Source organism: Pristiophorus japonicus, chromosome 9 (genome assembly GCF_044704955.1).
Source record: "Pristiophorus japonicus isolate sPriJap1 chromosome 9, sPriJap1.hap1, whole genome shotgun sequence".
In the NCBI taxonomy this organism is placed as follows: Eukaryota; Metazoa; Chordata; class Chondrichthyes; family Pristiophoridae; genus Pristiophorus; species Pristiophorus japonicus.
In genome coordinates this window covers 32264191-32280891 of record NC_091985.1, presented here as the reverse complement: position 1 = coordinate 32280891, position 16701 = coordinate 32264191, and positions in this window count along the sequence as shown.

The window sequence follows — 16701 nt, the reverse complement described above, 5'->3', positions numbered from 1 at the left end:
GCAGTCAGCGTGAGAACCCATCGCTGTATGCGAGCTGATGCGTTGGCATTGATACCCTTGCTGTCTGACAACAGGGATGTTAGTGGCTTGTGGTTCGTTTCTAATTCAAACTTCCTACCAAAGAGGTACTGATGCATTTTTTTTACACAATAGACACATGCAAGCGCTTCTTTCTCGACCATCCCATATCCCCGTTCTGCTTGAGAGAGCGACCTGGAGGCATAAGCCAGCAGTGGACCGTCAGCATTACCCCATTGGGCGATGCATTACATGTCAAAACCAACTTTTTACAGGGGTCGTACAGGGTCAACAACTTGTTTCAACAAAGTAGGTTTTGCGCCCGATTAAAAGTCCGTACCTGACAGTCCCCGCAAAACCAATCACAACCCTTACGCAGGAGCACGTGTAGCGGCTCCAACAACGTGCTCAAGTTCGGCAGAAAGTTCCTGAAATAGTTCAACAGTCCCAGGAATGAACACAACTCCGATGTGTTGCAGGGCCTGGGTGCTCGTCGAATCGCTTCTGTTTTGGATTCGGTGGGCCGAATCCCATCTGCAGCAACCCTCCTGCCCAGAAACTCAACCTCAGGAGCTAAGAATACACATTTAGACTTCTTGAGTCGCAGGCCTACCTGGTCTAGTCGGCTTGGCACCTCCTCCAGGTTGTGGAGGTGTTCCTCGGTGTCTCGACCCGTGATTAGGATGTCGTCCTGGAATACGATCGTTCCAGGAATGGATTTAAGCAGGCTTTCCATGTTTCGGTGATAAATCACGGCCACTGATCAAATGCCAAACAGGCACCTGTTATAAACGAACAGTCCTTTGTGAGTGGTGATGGTGGTCAGTAGTTTAGATTCATCGGCCAGTTCCTGGATCATATAGGCTGAAGTGAGGTCCAACTTGGTGAACAGCTTGCCGCCTGCCAGCGTGGCGAAGAGGTCCTCCGCTCTCGGGAGCGGGTATTGATCTTGTAAGGACACCCGATTAATGGTGGCCTTGTAATCGCCACAGATCCTGACCGAGCCATCCGCTTTTAGGGCAGGAACGATGGGGCTCACCCAGTCACTGAATTCAACAGGCGAGATGATGCCCTCTCTCAACAGTCAGTCCAATTCGCTCTTGATCTTTTCCCGCATCACATACGGCACCGCTCTGGGTTTGTGGTGCACTGGCCTGGCGTCCGGGGTGATGTGTATTACTACTTTAGTGCCTTCAAAAGTCCCAATGCCAGGTTGGAATAGTGAATCGAATTGTTGTAGGACTTGTGAGCACGAATTTCGCTCCACAGATGACATTGCATGAACATCCCCCCATTTCCAGTTCATCTTGGCTAACCAGCTCCTCCTCAACAGTGCGGGACCATTGCCCGGGACAATCCAGAGCGGCAGCCGATTCACTAACCCATTGTGTGTGACAGCCAACATTGCACTGCCTAGCACCGGAATGATTTCTTTAGTGTAAGTCCGTAATTGTGTCTCGATACGTGCTAATTTGGGTCTATTGGCTTCAAGTGGCCATAGCTTCTCAAATTGCTGAACTCCCATGAGTGACTGGCTGGCCCCAGTTTCCAGCTCCATGCATACAGGGATACCGTTTAATAAAACCCTCATCATCATTGGTGGCGTTCTGGTGTATGAACTGTGAATATTTGCCACATGGTCTCGCTGAACATCGGCGTCCATCAATTTGCCCCAAAAGTCATCCTGCCTCAAAGAACCCTCTTCTGGTCCATCTGCCTCATATGTTAGTCTGGTTGCAGGCTTCCTGCATATTTGAGCTAAATGGCCACTGAGATTGCAGTTCCTGCAGACAAACTGTTGAAATCTGCAAGATCTAGCTGGGTGTTTTCCCCCACATCTCCAGCATGAGTTAAAGTTTCCATTGTTGGGAACAAAGGAACTATGGCCAGGCATTCCTCGCTGATGGTCCCTTTGACTGCTCTTAAGTACCCTATTAGTGGGTGTCAATGGCCCCATCCCGGGCCGCATTGTCCACTGTGATGGCGTGAATGTCCGTTCAGCCTGCCATTGTCTCTGTTGAAGTCCTACTCTGGGGTCTATTGCTGCCTGGGGAATGTCGGACTGCCCCTGCCTGCCTGCGGGGCTCTGAGTCGCATTGATGATGTTGACTCCTTGATCCATCGCCGTGTTGGAGGCAGAATTGTGCGCGTATATTATTTTCGTCTCTTCCTCCCCCGCCATGAAAGTTTGAGCCATCAACGCCGCCGCTTCCAAGGTCAAATCCTTGGTCTCAATTAATTTATGGAAAATTCCCGCATGACCGATACTCTCGATAAAGAAGTCCCTTAGCATCTTCCCCCTGCAGGCGTCTGTGAACTTACAGAGGCTGGTCAAACGCCGGAGGTCCGCTACAAAGTCCTGTATGCTCTGTCCTTCACGACGTCGGTGGGTGTAGATTCTTTGTCGGGCCATATGTATGCCACACGCTGGTTTGAGGTGCTCCCCGATCAATTTGGTAAGTTATTCAAAGGTTTTGTCCGCCGGCTTTTCGGGTGCTAGTAAGTCTTTGGTCCGCAGCTGGTCAAAAGATGAGCCCTTCGCTTGTCGGCCGCTGCATCCCTCAGCCATTCTTTCATGACAAAACTTTGCTGAAGCCTCTCGACAAAATCGTCCCAGTCTTCCCCAACACAGTACCATTCCTCTGTGCTACCGGTGGCCATTCTCGTGTGTCGTGAATTCCCGTTTCTCGTCGCCAATGTAAAGTCCTTACTCTAGAGCATGAAACCACACGAGGCACATTCTGGGGACAAGATCACTCTGTGACCTGCTCTTTTTTTTTTACAGGACTCCAAAGACAATGACCCTGTGTGGGACCTCCCTTTTTATACCTGTGTGATCAGGTAAGGAGTGTCTCCCACAAGTTTACCCCTTGTGGTCAAGGTGTGCATCAAGGTTGAGTGTATACAGTAATACAGTGGTGTTACATTGTGGTTACATGCATGACAACAACTTTTTGAGCTCAAGATGAATAATTTCCATCATTTGTTCCATTAACACAACATAAGATTACGGAACAGGTCCAAACAGTAAATATGGTCTATTTGGAATATTTGCCGCTGAGCCTTCAGGCATCGAAGTGTTCACGGATGAGCTGCTGGTGCAAGGCTCGAGCAATCGTTAAAGGGGCACGACAGGCCGCCCTTCTCCGCCGAAGTGCTCCAGGTTCAGATAGTTGCATGGCTTCCTTGTCCTTGTCCTCCTCCTCCTCCTCCTCCTCCTCCTTGTCATCTGCATCTTCCTCATCAGCCACTCTCACCTCAGGTGGGTTTTCTCCTACCAGCGGCTGCTGCCTCATGACGGCTAAGTTATGCAGCATGCAGCACACAACAGTGAACTGACCGACAATCTCAGGAGAGTATTGCAAGTTGTCTCTAGAATGGTCCAGGTATCGGAAACGCTGTTTCAAGCTACCAATGGTCCTCTCTATGATGCTGCGCGTATGTTGTATTCCCGGTCAGCCTCTGTCCGGGTTATGCGTAGGAGCGCCATGAGCCAGGTGACAAGGCTGTACCCTTTGTCTCCCAGCGGCCAGCTCTGCCCATCTGGCTTCTGCTGAAACACGGCAGATATAGCGCTTTTGCGTAGGATGAACGCATCATGGGTGCTCCCAGGGTATCTCCCATCAACTGACATGATGCGATGCATGTCATCACACATGAGCTGCACATTAACAGAGTGGAAGCCTTTTCTGTTCCTGTACATCTCGGAATCATCCAAAGGTGCTCGCAAGGCGATGTGGGTACAATCAATGCAACCCTGCACCTTTGGAAAGCCAGCATAGAAACATAGAAACATAGAAAATAGGTGCAGGAGTAGGCCATTCGGCCCTTCGAGCCAGCACCGCCATTCAATGAGTTCATAGCTGAACATGCAACTTCAGTAACCATTCCTGTTTTATTGCCATACCCCTTGATCCCCCTAGTAGTAAAGAATACATCTAACTCCTTTTTGAATATAGTTAGTGAATTGGCCTCAACAACTTTCTGTGGTAGAGAATTCCACAGGTTCACCACTCTCTGGGTGAAGAAGTTTCTCCTCATCTCGGTCCTAAATGGCTTACCCCTTATCCTTAGACTGTGACCCCTGGTTCTGGACTTCCTCAAAATTGGGAACATTCTTCCTGCATCTAACCTGTCTAAACCCGTCAGAATTTTAAACGTTTCTATGAGATCCCCTCTCATTCTTCTAAACTCCAGTGAATACAAGCCCAGTTGATCCAATCTTTCTTGATATGTCAGTCCCGCCATCCCGGGAATCAGTCTGGTGAACCTTCGCTGCACTCCCTCAATAGCAAGAATGTCCTTCCTCAAGTTAGGAGACCAAAACTGTACACAATACTCCAGGTGTGGCCTCACCAAGGCCCTATACAACTGTAGTAACACCTCCCTGCCCCTGTACTCAAATCCCCTCGCTATGAAGGCCAACATGCCATTTGCTTTCTTAACCGCCTGCTGTACCTGCATGCCAACCTTCAATGACTGATGTACCATGACACCCAGGTCTCATTGCACCTCCCCTTTTCCGAATCTGTCACCATTCAGATAATAGTCTGTCTCTCTGTTTTTACCACCAAAGTGGATAACCTCATATTATACTTCATCTGCCATGCATTTTCCCACTCACCTAACCTATCCAAGTCACTCTGCAGCCTCATAGCATCCTCCTCGCAGCTCACACTGCCACCCAACTTAGTGTCATCCGCAAATTTGGAGATACTACATTTAATCCCCTTGTCTAAATCATTAATGTACAATTTTAAACAGCTGGGGCCCCAGCACAGAATCTTGCGGTACCCCATTAGTCACTGCCTGCCATTCTGAAAAGTACCCATTTACTCCTACTCTTTGCTTCCTGTCTGACAACCAGTTCTCAATCCACATCAGCGCACTACCCCCAATCCCATGTGCTTTAACTTTGCACATTAATCTCTTGTGTGGGACCTTGTCGAAGGCCTTCTGAAAGCCCAAATACACCACATCAACTGGATCTCCCTTGTCCACTCTACTGGAAACATCCTCAAAAAATTCCAGAAGATTTGTCAAGCATGATTTCCCTTTCACAAATCCATTCTGACTTGGACCTATCATGTCACCTCTTTCGAAATGCGCTGCTATGATATCCTTAATAATTGATTCCATCATTTTACCCACTACCGATATCAGGCTGACCGGTCCATAATTCCCTATTTTCTCTCTCCCTCCTTTTTTAAAAAGTAGGGTTACAGTGGCTACCCTCCACTCCATAGGAACTGATCCAGAGTCTATGGAATGTTGGAAAATGACTGTCACTGCATCCGCTATTTCCAAGGCCACCTCCTTAAGTACTCTGGGATGCAGACCATCAGGCCCTGGGGATTTATCGGCCTTCAATCCCATCAATTTCCCCAACACAATTTCCTGACTAATAAGGATTTCCCTCAGTTTCTCCTTCTTACTAGACCCTCTGACCCCTTTTATATCCGGAAGGTTGTTTGTGTCCTCCTGAGTGAATACCGAACCAAAGTACTTGTTCAATTGGTCCGCCATTTCTTTGTTCCCCATTATGACTTCCCCTGATTCTGACTGCAGGGGACCTATGTTTATCTTTTCTAACCTTTACTCTTTACATATCTATAGAAGCTTTTGCAGTCCGTCTTAATGTTCCCTGCAAGCTTCCTCTCGTACTCTATTTTCCCTGCCCTAATCAAACCCTTTGTTCTCCTCTGCTGAGTTCTAAATTTCTCCCAGTCCCTGGGTTCACTGCTATTTATGGCCAATTTGTATGCCGCTTCCTTGGCTTTAATACTATCCCTGATTTCCCTTGATAGCCACGGTTGAGCCACCTTCCCTTTTTTATTTTTACACCAGGGATGTAGAATTGTTGTAGTTCATCCATGCGGTCTCTAAATGTCTGCCATTGCCCATCCACTGTCAACCCCTTAAGTATCATTCGCCAATCTATCCTAGCCAATTCACATCTCATACCTTCAAAGTTACCCTTCTTTAAGTTCTGGACCATGGTCTCTGAATTAACTGTTTCATTCTCCATCCTAATGCAGAATTCCACCATATTATGGTCACTCTTCCCCAAGGGGCCTCGCACAACGAGATTGCTAATTAATCCTCTCTCATTACACAACACCCAGTCTAGGATGGCCTCCCCTCTGGTTGGTTCCTCGACATATTGGTCTAGAAAACCATCCATTATGCACTCCAGGAAATCCTCCTCCACCGTATTGCTTCCAGTTTGGTTAGCCCAATCTATGTGCATATTAAAGTCACCCATGATAACTGCTGCACCCTTTATTGCATGCACCCCTAATTTCCTGTTTGATGCCCTCCCCAACATCACTACTACTGTTTGGAGGTCTGTACACAACTCCCACTAGCGTTTTCTGCCCCTTGGTATTCCGTAGCTCCACACATATCAATTCCACATCATCCAAGCTGATGTCTTTCCTTACAATTGCATTAATTTCCTCTTTAACCAGCAACGCCACCCCGCCTCCTTCTCCTTTCTGTCTATCCTTCCTAAATGTTGAATACCCTTGGATGTTGAGTTCCCAGCCTTGGTCACCCTGGAACCATGTCTCCGTGATGCCAACCACATCGTATCCATTAATTGCTATCTGCACAGTTAATTCGTCCACCTTATTCCAAATACTCCTCGCATTGAGGCACAGAGCCTTCAGGCTTGCCTTTTTAACACACTTAGTCGCTTTAGAATTTTGCTGCAAAGTGGCCCACTTTGTTTTTTGCCTTGGGTTTCTCTGCCCTCTTTTACTTATCTCCTTTACGTCTTTTGCTTTTGTCTCCTTTTTGTTTCCCTCTGTCTCCCTGCATAGGTTCCCATCCCCCTGCCATATTAGTTTAACTCCTCCCCAACAGCACTAGCAAACACTCCCCCTAGGACATTGGTTCCGGTCCTGCCCAGGTGCAGACCGTCCGGTTTGTACTGGTCCCACCTTCCCCAGAACCAGTTCCAATGCCCCAGGAATTTGAATCCTTCCCTGCTGCACCACTGCTTAAGCCACGTATTCATCTGAGCTATCCTGCGATTCCTACTCTGACTAGCACATGGCACTGGTAGCAATCTCAAGATTACTACTTTTGAGGTCCTACTTTTTAATTTAGCTCCTAGCTCCTTAAATTCGTCTCGTAGGACCTCATCCCTTTTTTTACCTATGTCGTTGGTACCAATGTGCACCACGACAACTGGCTGTTCACCCTCCCTTTTCAGAATGTCCTGCACCCGTTCTGAGACATCCTTGACCCTTGCACCAGGGAGGCAACATACCATCCTGGAGTCTTGGTTGTGGCCGCAGAAACGCCTATCTATTCCCCTTACAATTGAATCCCCTATCACTATCGCTCTCCCACTCTTTTTCATGCCCTCCTGCGCAGCAGAGCCAGCCACGGTGCCATGAACTTGGCTGCTGCTGCTCCCCCTAATGAGTCATCCCCCTCAACAGTACCCAAAGCAGTGTATCTGTTTTGCAGGGGGATGACCGCAGGGGATCCCTGCACTACCTTCCTTGCACTGCTCTTCCTGTTGGTCTTTCATTCGCTATCTGGCTGTGGACCTTTACCTGCAGCAAGACCAACTCACTAAACATGCTATTCATGTCATTCTCAGCATCGTGGATGCTCCAGAGTGAATCCACCCTCAGCTCCAATTCTGCAACGCGGTCCGTCAGGAGCTGGAGGTGGATACACTTCCCGCACGTAGTCGTCAGGGACACCGGAGGCGTCCCTGATTTCCCACATAGTACAGGAGGAGCACAACACGTGTCCAAGCTCTCCTGCCATGACTTAACCCTTACATTAACTTAAATTGGCAACAACAGTGCTAAAAGTTACTCACTGATGTTGAAGAGAAAAAAGAAAAACTACTTACCAATCACTTACCCCCTTGGCTGTGACGTCACCTTTCTATTTCTTTATACTTCTTTTTTGCCTTCTCCCTGTAGCTGCACAAGCTGGGCCTACATAGGCCTCTCGCTGACCCCGGAATCACGCCTCTCCGACGCACCTCTCGACTGCTGAACTCGTGGCCTTTATAGGCCTCTCGCCGACCCCGGAATCACGCCTCTCCGACACACCTCCCGACTGCTGAACTCGTGGCCTTTATAGACCTCTCGACGACCCCGGACTCACGCCTCTCCGACGCACCTCCCGACCTCGCGGCCTTTATAGACCTCTCGCTGACCCCGGACTCACGCCTCTCCGACGCACCTCTCGACTGCTGAACTCGTGGCCTTTATAAGGCTCTCGCCGACCCCGGAATCACGCCTCTCCGACACACCTCCCGACTGCTGAACTCGTGGCCTTTATAGACCTCTCGACGACCCCGGACTCACGCCTCTCCGACACACCTCCCGACTGCTGAACTCGTGGCCTTTATAGACCTCTCGACGACCCCGGACTCACGCCTCTCCGACACACCTTCCGACTGCTGAACTCGTGGCCTTTATAGACCTCTCGACGACCCCGGACTCACGCCTCAAAGACGCACCTCCCGACTGCTGAACTCGCGGTCTTTATAGGCCTCTCGCCGACCCCTGACTCATGCCTCAACGATGCACCTCCCGACTGCTAAACTCGCGGCATTTATAGGCCTCTCGCCAATGCCGGACTCACATCTCTCCGACGCACCTCACGACGCCTCTCGCGGCCTTTATAGGCCTCTCGCCGACCCCGGACTCAAGCCTCTCCGACACCTCTCGCGGCCTTTATAGACCTCTCGCCGACCTCAGACTCACATCTCTCCGACGCACCTCCCGACGCCTCTCGCGGCCTTTATAGGCCTCTCGCCAATGCCGGACTCACATCTCTCCGACGCACCTCACGACGCCTCTCGCGGCCTTTATAGGCCTCTCGCCGACCCCGGACTCACGTCTCTCCGGCGCACCTCATGACGCCTCTCGTGGCCTTTATAGGCCTCTCGCTGAGCCCAGACTCAAGCCTCTCCGACGCACCTCCCAAAGCCTCTCACAGCCTTTATAGGCCTCTCGCCGAGCCCAGACTCAAGCCTCTCCGATGCACCTCCCGACGCCTCTCGCGGCCTTTATAGGCCTCTTGCCGACCCCGGACTCAAGCCTCTCCGACACACCTCCCGACGCCTCTCGCGGCCTTTATAGACCTCTCGCCGACCTCAGACTCACGTCTCTCCGACGGACCTCCCGACGCCTCTCGCGGCCTTTATAGGCCTCTCGCCGAGCCCAGACTCAAGCCTCTCCGATGCACCTCCCGACGCCTCTCGCGGCCTTTATAGGCCTCTTGCCGACCCCGGACTCAAGCCTCTCCGACACACCTCCCGACGCCTCTCGCGGCCTTTATAGACCTCTCGCCGACCTCAGACTCACGTCTCTCCGACGCACCTCCCGACGCCTCTCGCGGCCTTTATAGGCCTCTCGCCGATCCCGGACTCACGTCTCTCCGACACACCTCCCGACGCCTCTCGCAGCCTTTATAGGCCTCTCGCCGATCCCGGACTCACGTCTCTCCGACACACCTCACGACGCCTCTCGCGGCCTTTATAGGCCTCTCGCCGAGCCCAGACTCAAGCCTCTCCGATGCACCTCCCGACGCCTCTCGCGGCCTTTATAGGCCTCTCGTCGACCCTGGACTCACGCAATCCTGGAGAAGCCCACAGCCCTATCATGCATTGCCTGGGCGGTCATGGGGAACTTTATGCAGACATTCCTCTGGGTATATAGTGCAGCAGTCACCTGCTGAATGCAGATATGTGTTGCATGTTGAGAAATAGTGCACACAGCCCCAGTTGTGGCATGGAATAATCCAGATGCATAGAATGAAAGTGCAGCTGTAACCTTCACTTCAACTGACAAATCAGTCCTCCTGACGCTTCTAGGTTGCAGGTCTGCTTTTACGAACTCACAGATCTCAGTTACAACTTCTTTATGGAAACGCAGCCTTCTGACACAGTCTGCATCACTCAGGTGCAGGTATGAATTCCTGTCTCGATATACCCGATGTGGGTAAGGCCTCCTGCCCATTCTCCTACGTGCTCTGAGGTTCCTCATGCAATGATGTCGAATCAATCGTCTCTTCCCCAGTACCATCATGCAGAAGGCTTGCACGAGGTATGGAATTGTCAATATTGCCCCCATAATTAAATTGTACCTTTGCAAGAAGCTCAAAACAGGTCAAGCTTCTTTGTTCTCTCTCTCCCCAAAGTTGATGCCCTAGTATGGACCACACCCAGGTCACACATGCGCAATAGGCTTGCTTAGAACGGGAAGCTAGGCATTCAAATGAGGACATTTGGGACAACAAAGTCTAATGCAATTCTTTAATTTTAGATTTTTTTCAAAGTGCCACTCCACCACTGACCGAACATCTCTTCACCGGGCTCGAGGGTCGGCGGGCAGAATCGCTCCCTCACCCAGACAAAGGGACTCAGCAAACAACCCCCCGCCCCTGCTCACCCCCGTGCACCGCCACCCCCACCCCCCACACCGGGGTTCTTTTGATGCTGCTGCATAGTGTAAGTGTTCTTATCCCTTCTGTTCAACTTCATAGAAACAAAGAAACATAGAAAATAGGTGCAGGAGTAGGCCATTTAGCCCTTCTAGCCTGCACCACCATTTACTCTGATCATGCAACTTCAGTACCCCATTCCTGCTTTCTCTCCATACCCTTTGATCCCTTTAGCCGTAAGGGCCACATCTAACTCCCTTTTGATTATATCTAACGAACTGTCCTCAACAACTTTCTGTGGTAGAGAATTCCACAGGTTAACAACTCTCTGAGTGAAGAAGTTTCTCCTCATCTCGGTCCTAAGTGGCTTACCCCTTATCCTAAGACGGTGACCCCTTGTTTTGGACTTCCCCAACAACAGGAACATTCTTCCTGCATCTAACCTGTCCAATCCCATCAGAATTTTATATGTTTCTATGAGATTCCCTCTCATTCTTCTAAATTCCAGTGAATATAAGCCAAGTCGATCCAGTCTTTCTTCACATGTGAGTCCTGCCATCCTGGGAATCAGTCTGGTGAACCTTCGTTGCACTCCTTCAATAGCAAGGATGTCCTTCCTCAGATTAGGAGACCAAAACTGTACATAATATTCAAGGTGTGGTCTCACCAAGGACCTGTACAACTGCAGTAAGACCTCCCTGCTCCTATACTTAAATCCTCTCGCTATGAAGGCCAACATGCCATTTGCCTTCTTCACCGCCTGCTGTACCTGCATGCCAACTTTCAATGACTGATGTACTATGACACCCAGGTCTCGATGCATTTCCCCTTTTCCTAATCTATCATCATTCAGTTAATATTCTGCCTCCCTGTTTTTGCCACCAAAGTGGATAACCTCACATTTATCCACATTATACTGCATCTGCCATGCATTTGCCCACTCACCTAACCTGTCCAAGTCACCCGGCAGCCTCTGAGCATCCTCCTCACAGCTCACACTGCCACCCAGCTTAGTGTCATCTGCAAACTTGGAGATATTACATTCAATTCCTTGGTCCAATCATTAATGTATATTGTAAATAGCTGGGGTCCCAGCACTGAACCTTGCAGTACCGCACTAGTCACTGCCTGCCATTCTGAAAAGGACCCGTTTATTCCCACTCTTTGCTTCCTGTCTGCCAACCAGTTCTCTATCCACGTCAATACATTACCCCCAATACCATGTGCTTTAATTTTGCACAACAATCTCTTGTGTAGGACCTTGTCAAAAGCCTTTTGAAAGTCCAAATACACCACATCCAGTGGTTCTCCCTTGTCCACTCTATTAGTTACATCCTCAAAAAATTCTAGAAGATTTGTCAAGCATGATTTCCCTTTCATAAATCCATACTGACTTGGACTGATCCTGTCACTGCTTTCCAAATGCGCTGCTATTACATCTTTAATAATTGATTCCAACATTTTCCCCATTACCAATGTCAGGCTAACCGGTCTCTAATTTTGTTTTCTCCCTCCCTCCTTTTTTAAAAAGTAGTGTTACATTAGCTACCCTCCAATCCATAGGAACTGATCCAGAGTCTATAGAATATTGGAAAATGACCACCAATGCATCCACCATTTCTACGGCCACTTCCTTAAGTACTCTGGGATGCAGACTATCAAGCCCTGGGGATTTATCGGCCTTCAATCCCATCAATTTCCCGAACACAATTTCCTGACTAATAAGGATTTCCTTCAGTTTCTCCTTCTCACTACACCCTTGGTCCCCTAGTATTTCCAGAAGGTTATTTGTGTCTTCCTCAATGAAGACAGAACCAAGATATTTGTTCAATTGTTCTGCCATTTCTTTGTTCCCCATTATAAATTCACCTGATTCTGACTGCAAGAGACCTACATTTGTCTTCACTAATCGTTTTCTCTTCACGTATCTATAGAAGCTTTTATGTTCCCTACAAGCTTACTCTCGTATTCTATTTTCCCCCTCCTAATTAAATCCTTTGTCCTCCTCTGCTGAATTCTAACTTTCTCCCAGTCTTCAGGTTTGTTGCTTTTTCTGGCCAATTTATATGCCTCTTCCTTGGATTTAACACTATCCCTAATTTGCCTTGTTAGCTGCGGTTGAGCCACCTTCCCCATTTTATTTTTATACCAGACAGGGATGTACAATTGTTGAAGCTCATTCATTTGATCTTTAAATGTTTGCCATTGCCTATCCACCGTCAACCCTTTAACATCATTTGCCAGTCTATCCTAACCAATTCACGTCTCATATCATTGAAGTTACCTTTCCTTAAGTTCAGGACCCTAGTCTCTGGATTAACTGTGTCACTCTCCATCTTAATGAAGAATTATGGCTACTCTTTCCCAAGGGGCCTCACACAACAAGATTTCCAATTAATCCTCTCTCATTACACAACACCCAGTCTAGGATGGCCTGCTCTCTAGTTGGTTCCTCGACATATTGGTCTAGAAAACCATCCCTTATACATTCCAGGAAATCTTCCTCCACCATATTGCTATATATCGATTAAAGTCACCCATGATAACTGCTGTATCTTTATTGCATGCATCCCTAATTTCTTGTTTGATGCTATCCCCATCCTCACTACCACTGTTTGGTGGTCTGTACACAACTCCCACTAGTGTCTTCTGCCCTTTGGTGTTCCGCAGCTCTACCATACAGATTCCACAACATCCAAGCTAATGTCTTTCCTTACAATTGCATTAATTTCCTCTTCAACCAGCAACAGCTGAATGCACTTCCTGCCCACATAGCAGTCAGGGACACTGGGAGCGACCCTGACTTCCTACATATCACAGGAGGAGCATAACATGGGCCTGGGCTCTCCTGCCATGACTTAACCCTTGAATTAACTTAATTTGACAACAATGTCAAAGATTACCTACTGATAAGGAAATAAAAAGAAAAAGAAAAAGACTAAATACTCACCAATCAACCAGCCAATCACTTACCCGCTGAGATGTGACGTCACCCTTTGATTTCTTTCTACTTCTTTGTTTTACCTTCGGCCTCTGCACTAGCTGGCCCCCAACGATCTGCCGCCGCTCCGACTCGCTGCCGCCTTTATCCTGCTGCGCCGCCCGCTCTCACAATGCTGGCTCCCACACAGCCTCACCCCACACCCCACCCTGGGCTTCTTTTGAAGCTGAGCCCCTGTGTCTGTCAGCCGACGCTCCAACCCTCAAGTCTAGTTTGGAGACGTTCAGTGGTGGCGTGGCACTTTGAAAAAAATCCAAAATTAAAGAATTGCATTCGACTTCCATTTTCTGCATTTTAAGTTTCAAAAAATTAAACTTCATGACGAATATTTAATGTGTTCTCGACTTCCTCCAAAACTTCGCCTAAAAACAATGGCGTCTTTCTGGGCCGATTTTTTAATGTGCGTTGGTTTTCCTTAAGTGGCCAGATGGTTTTTTGGGAGTAGTTACATACACCGTCCTAGGAAAAATGTAAGTTGGCCAAACTTGCATAAGTCTGAAAAACTGATGCAAAAAAGAAACGAACCTTAAAAAATCGTAACTCACCGAGTTACGCTGGCGCACAATCGTTGTAGGAACTTGGATATTTTAATTTAAGCCAAACAAAGCTGTGCGCACTAAAAAAATGGCGCAGATAATTGGGGAAAATTGAGCTCTTAAAGTGGAAAGCACCACGAGTAAAACACTAAGGGGCCGATGACATCATCACGGCGGCGTGTCACCGCGGCTCTCCACTTCACTTAAAGGGAAAGTTCGCGATTGTTAAACTTCGTCGCCCAAGAGTTAGTGCCAGGCTGAATGTTGGCGGCCCGGCTGAATCCGGGGGCATAATTGTCGGGCCAACATGGTAGTCGGACAACAAAAAAAAACATGGCGGCAGCGACGGTGCGCCCTCCCTGTTGAGAGAAGCCGCATGGCCGCTACAGAAGGCCGCAGCCTCACTGGACCACCGGGGGAAAGGTTGTTTTGGCACCACCGGGCGGGCCGCAGATTTTCCAAGGGAAATGGCGCCGTCAGGGGTTAGATCGGCGGTGCGCACCGTGATGACGTTCTTACCACGGATCGGCAGCAGCGGAGCAGTAAGGGGTTAACAGGGCATCGCCGGGAAAACTCGAGGGGGCAATTGGGCTATCAGAGACCATTCCACCAAAATTCGGCGGCCACTGCACTCTGCAGCGTGGCTGTCGATTTGCGGTGATAACAGGTCTTAAGGAGAGGGGCAATTCCTGCTCTTTGAAGTGCAGTTAATGTTGGAAACTCGTCAGCCAATTTGCACACAGTAAGGTGTTTTTAGTAATGTTGGTTGAAGGATAAATATTGGCCAGAACACCGGGGAAAGCTTACCTGCTCTTCTTCGAAATAGTGCCATAGGATCTTTTACATACACCTGAGAGAGCAGTAGGGGTCTCGGGTTAACGTCCCATCTGAAAGACGGCAGGTCTGACAGTGCAGCACTCCCTGGAGAGTCAGCCTAGATTGTGTGCTCAAGCATCCGGAGTGTGACTTGAACCTATAACCTTCTGACTCAGAGGCAAGAGAGCTGCGGCTGGCACTTTGGAGACTGCAAAAAGCTAGAAATTGGGTCACAGCTACAGAGGAGTCAGGCAGATATTGCAGAGGAATCTTCTTGTCGCAACCAACCCAGCAATCTTAGATCTGGTCCTGTGTAATGAGACAGCAAAAATAAACAATCTCCTGGTAAAAGATCCTCTCGGAATGAGTGATCACAGTATGGTTGAATTTATAATACAGATTGAGGGTGAGGAAGTGATTTCTCAAATGAGCGTACTATGCTTAAACAAAGGGGACTACAATGGGATGAGGGCAGAGTTGGCTAAGTAGACTGGAAATACAGACTAAACGGTGGCACAATTGAGGAACAGTGGAGGACTTTTAAGGAGCTCTTTTATAGTGCTCAACAAAAATATATTCCAGTGAAAAAGAAGGGCGGTAAGAGAAGGGATAACCAGCCGTGGATAACCAAGGAAATAAAGGAGAGTATCAAATTAAAAACCAATGCGTATAAGGTGGCCAAGGTTAGTGGGAAACTAGAAGATTGGGAAAATTTTAAACGACAGCAAAGAATGACTAAGAAAGCAATAAAGAAAGGAAAGATAGATTACGAAAGTAAACTTGTGCAAAACATAAAAACAGATAGTAAAAGCTTTTACCGATATATAAAACGGAAAAGAGTGACTAAAGTAAATGTTGGTCCCTTAGAAGATGAGAAGGGGGATTTAATAATGGGAAATGTGGAAATGGCTGAGACCTTAAACAATTATTTTGCTTCGGTCTTCACAGTGGAAGACACAAAAACCATGCCAAAAATTGCTGGTCACAGGAATGTGGGAAAGGAGCACCTTGAGACAATCACTATCACGAGGGGAGTAGTGCTGGACAGGCTAATGGGACTCAAGGTAGACAAGTCCCCTGGTCCTGATGAAGTGCATCCCAGAGTATTAAAAGAGATGGCGGAAGTTATAGCAGATGCATTCGTTATAATCTACCAAAATTCTCTGGACTCTGGGGAGGTACCAGCGGATTGGAAAGCAGCTAATGTAACGCCTCTGTTTAAAAAAGGGGGCAAAAAAAAGGCAGGTAACTATAGGCCAGTTAGTTTAACATCTGTAGTGGGGAAAATGCTTGAAACTATCATTAAGGAAGAAATAGCGGGACATCTAGATAGGAATAGTGCAATCAAGCAGACGCAACATGGATTCATGAAGGGGAAATCATGTTTAACTAATTTACTGGAATTCTTTGAGGATATAACGAGCATGGTGGATAGAGGTGTACCGATGGATGTGGTGTATTTAGATTTCCAAAAGGCATTCGATAAGGTGCCACACAAAAGATTACTGCAGAAGATAAAGGTACGCGGAGTCAGAAGAAATGTATTAGCATGGATAGAGAATTGGCTGGCTAACAGAAAGCAGAGAGTCGGGATAAATGAGTCCTTTTCGGGTTGGAAATCGGTGGTTAGTGGTGTGCCACAGGGATCGGTGCTGGGACCACAACTGTTTACAATATACATAGATGACCTGGAAGAGGGGACAAAGTGTAGTGTAACAAAATTTGCAGATGACACAAAGATTCGTGGGAAAGCGGGTTGTGTAGAGGACACAGAGAGGCTGCAAAGAGATTTACATAGGTTAAGCGAATGGGCTAAGGTTTGGCAGATGGAATACAATGTCGGAAAATGTGAGGTCATCCACCTTGGGGAAAAAAAACAGTAAAAGGGAATATTATTTGAATGGGGAG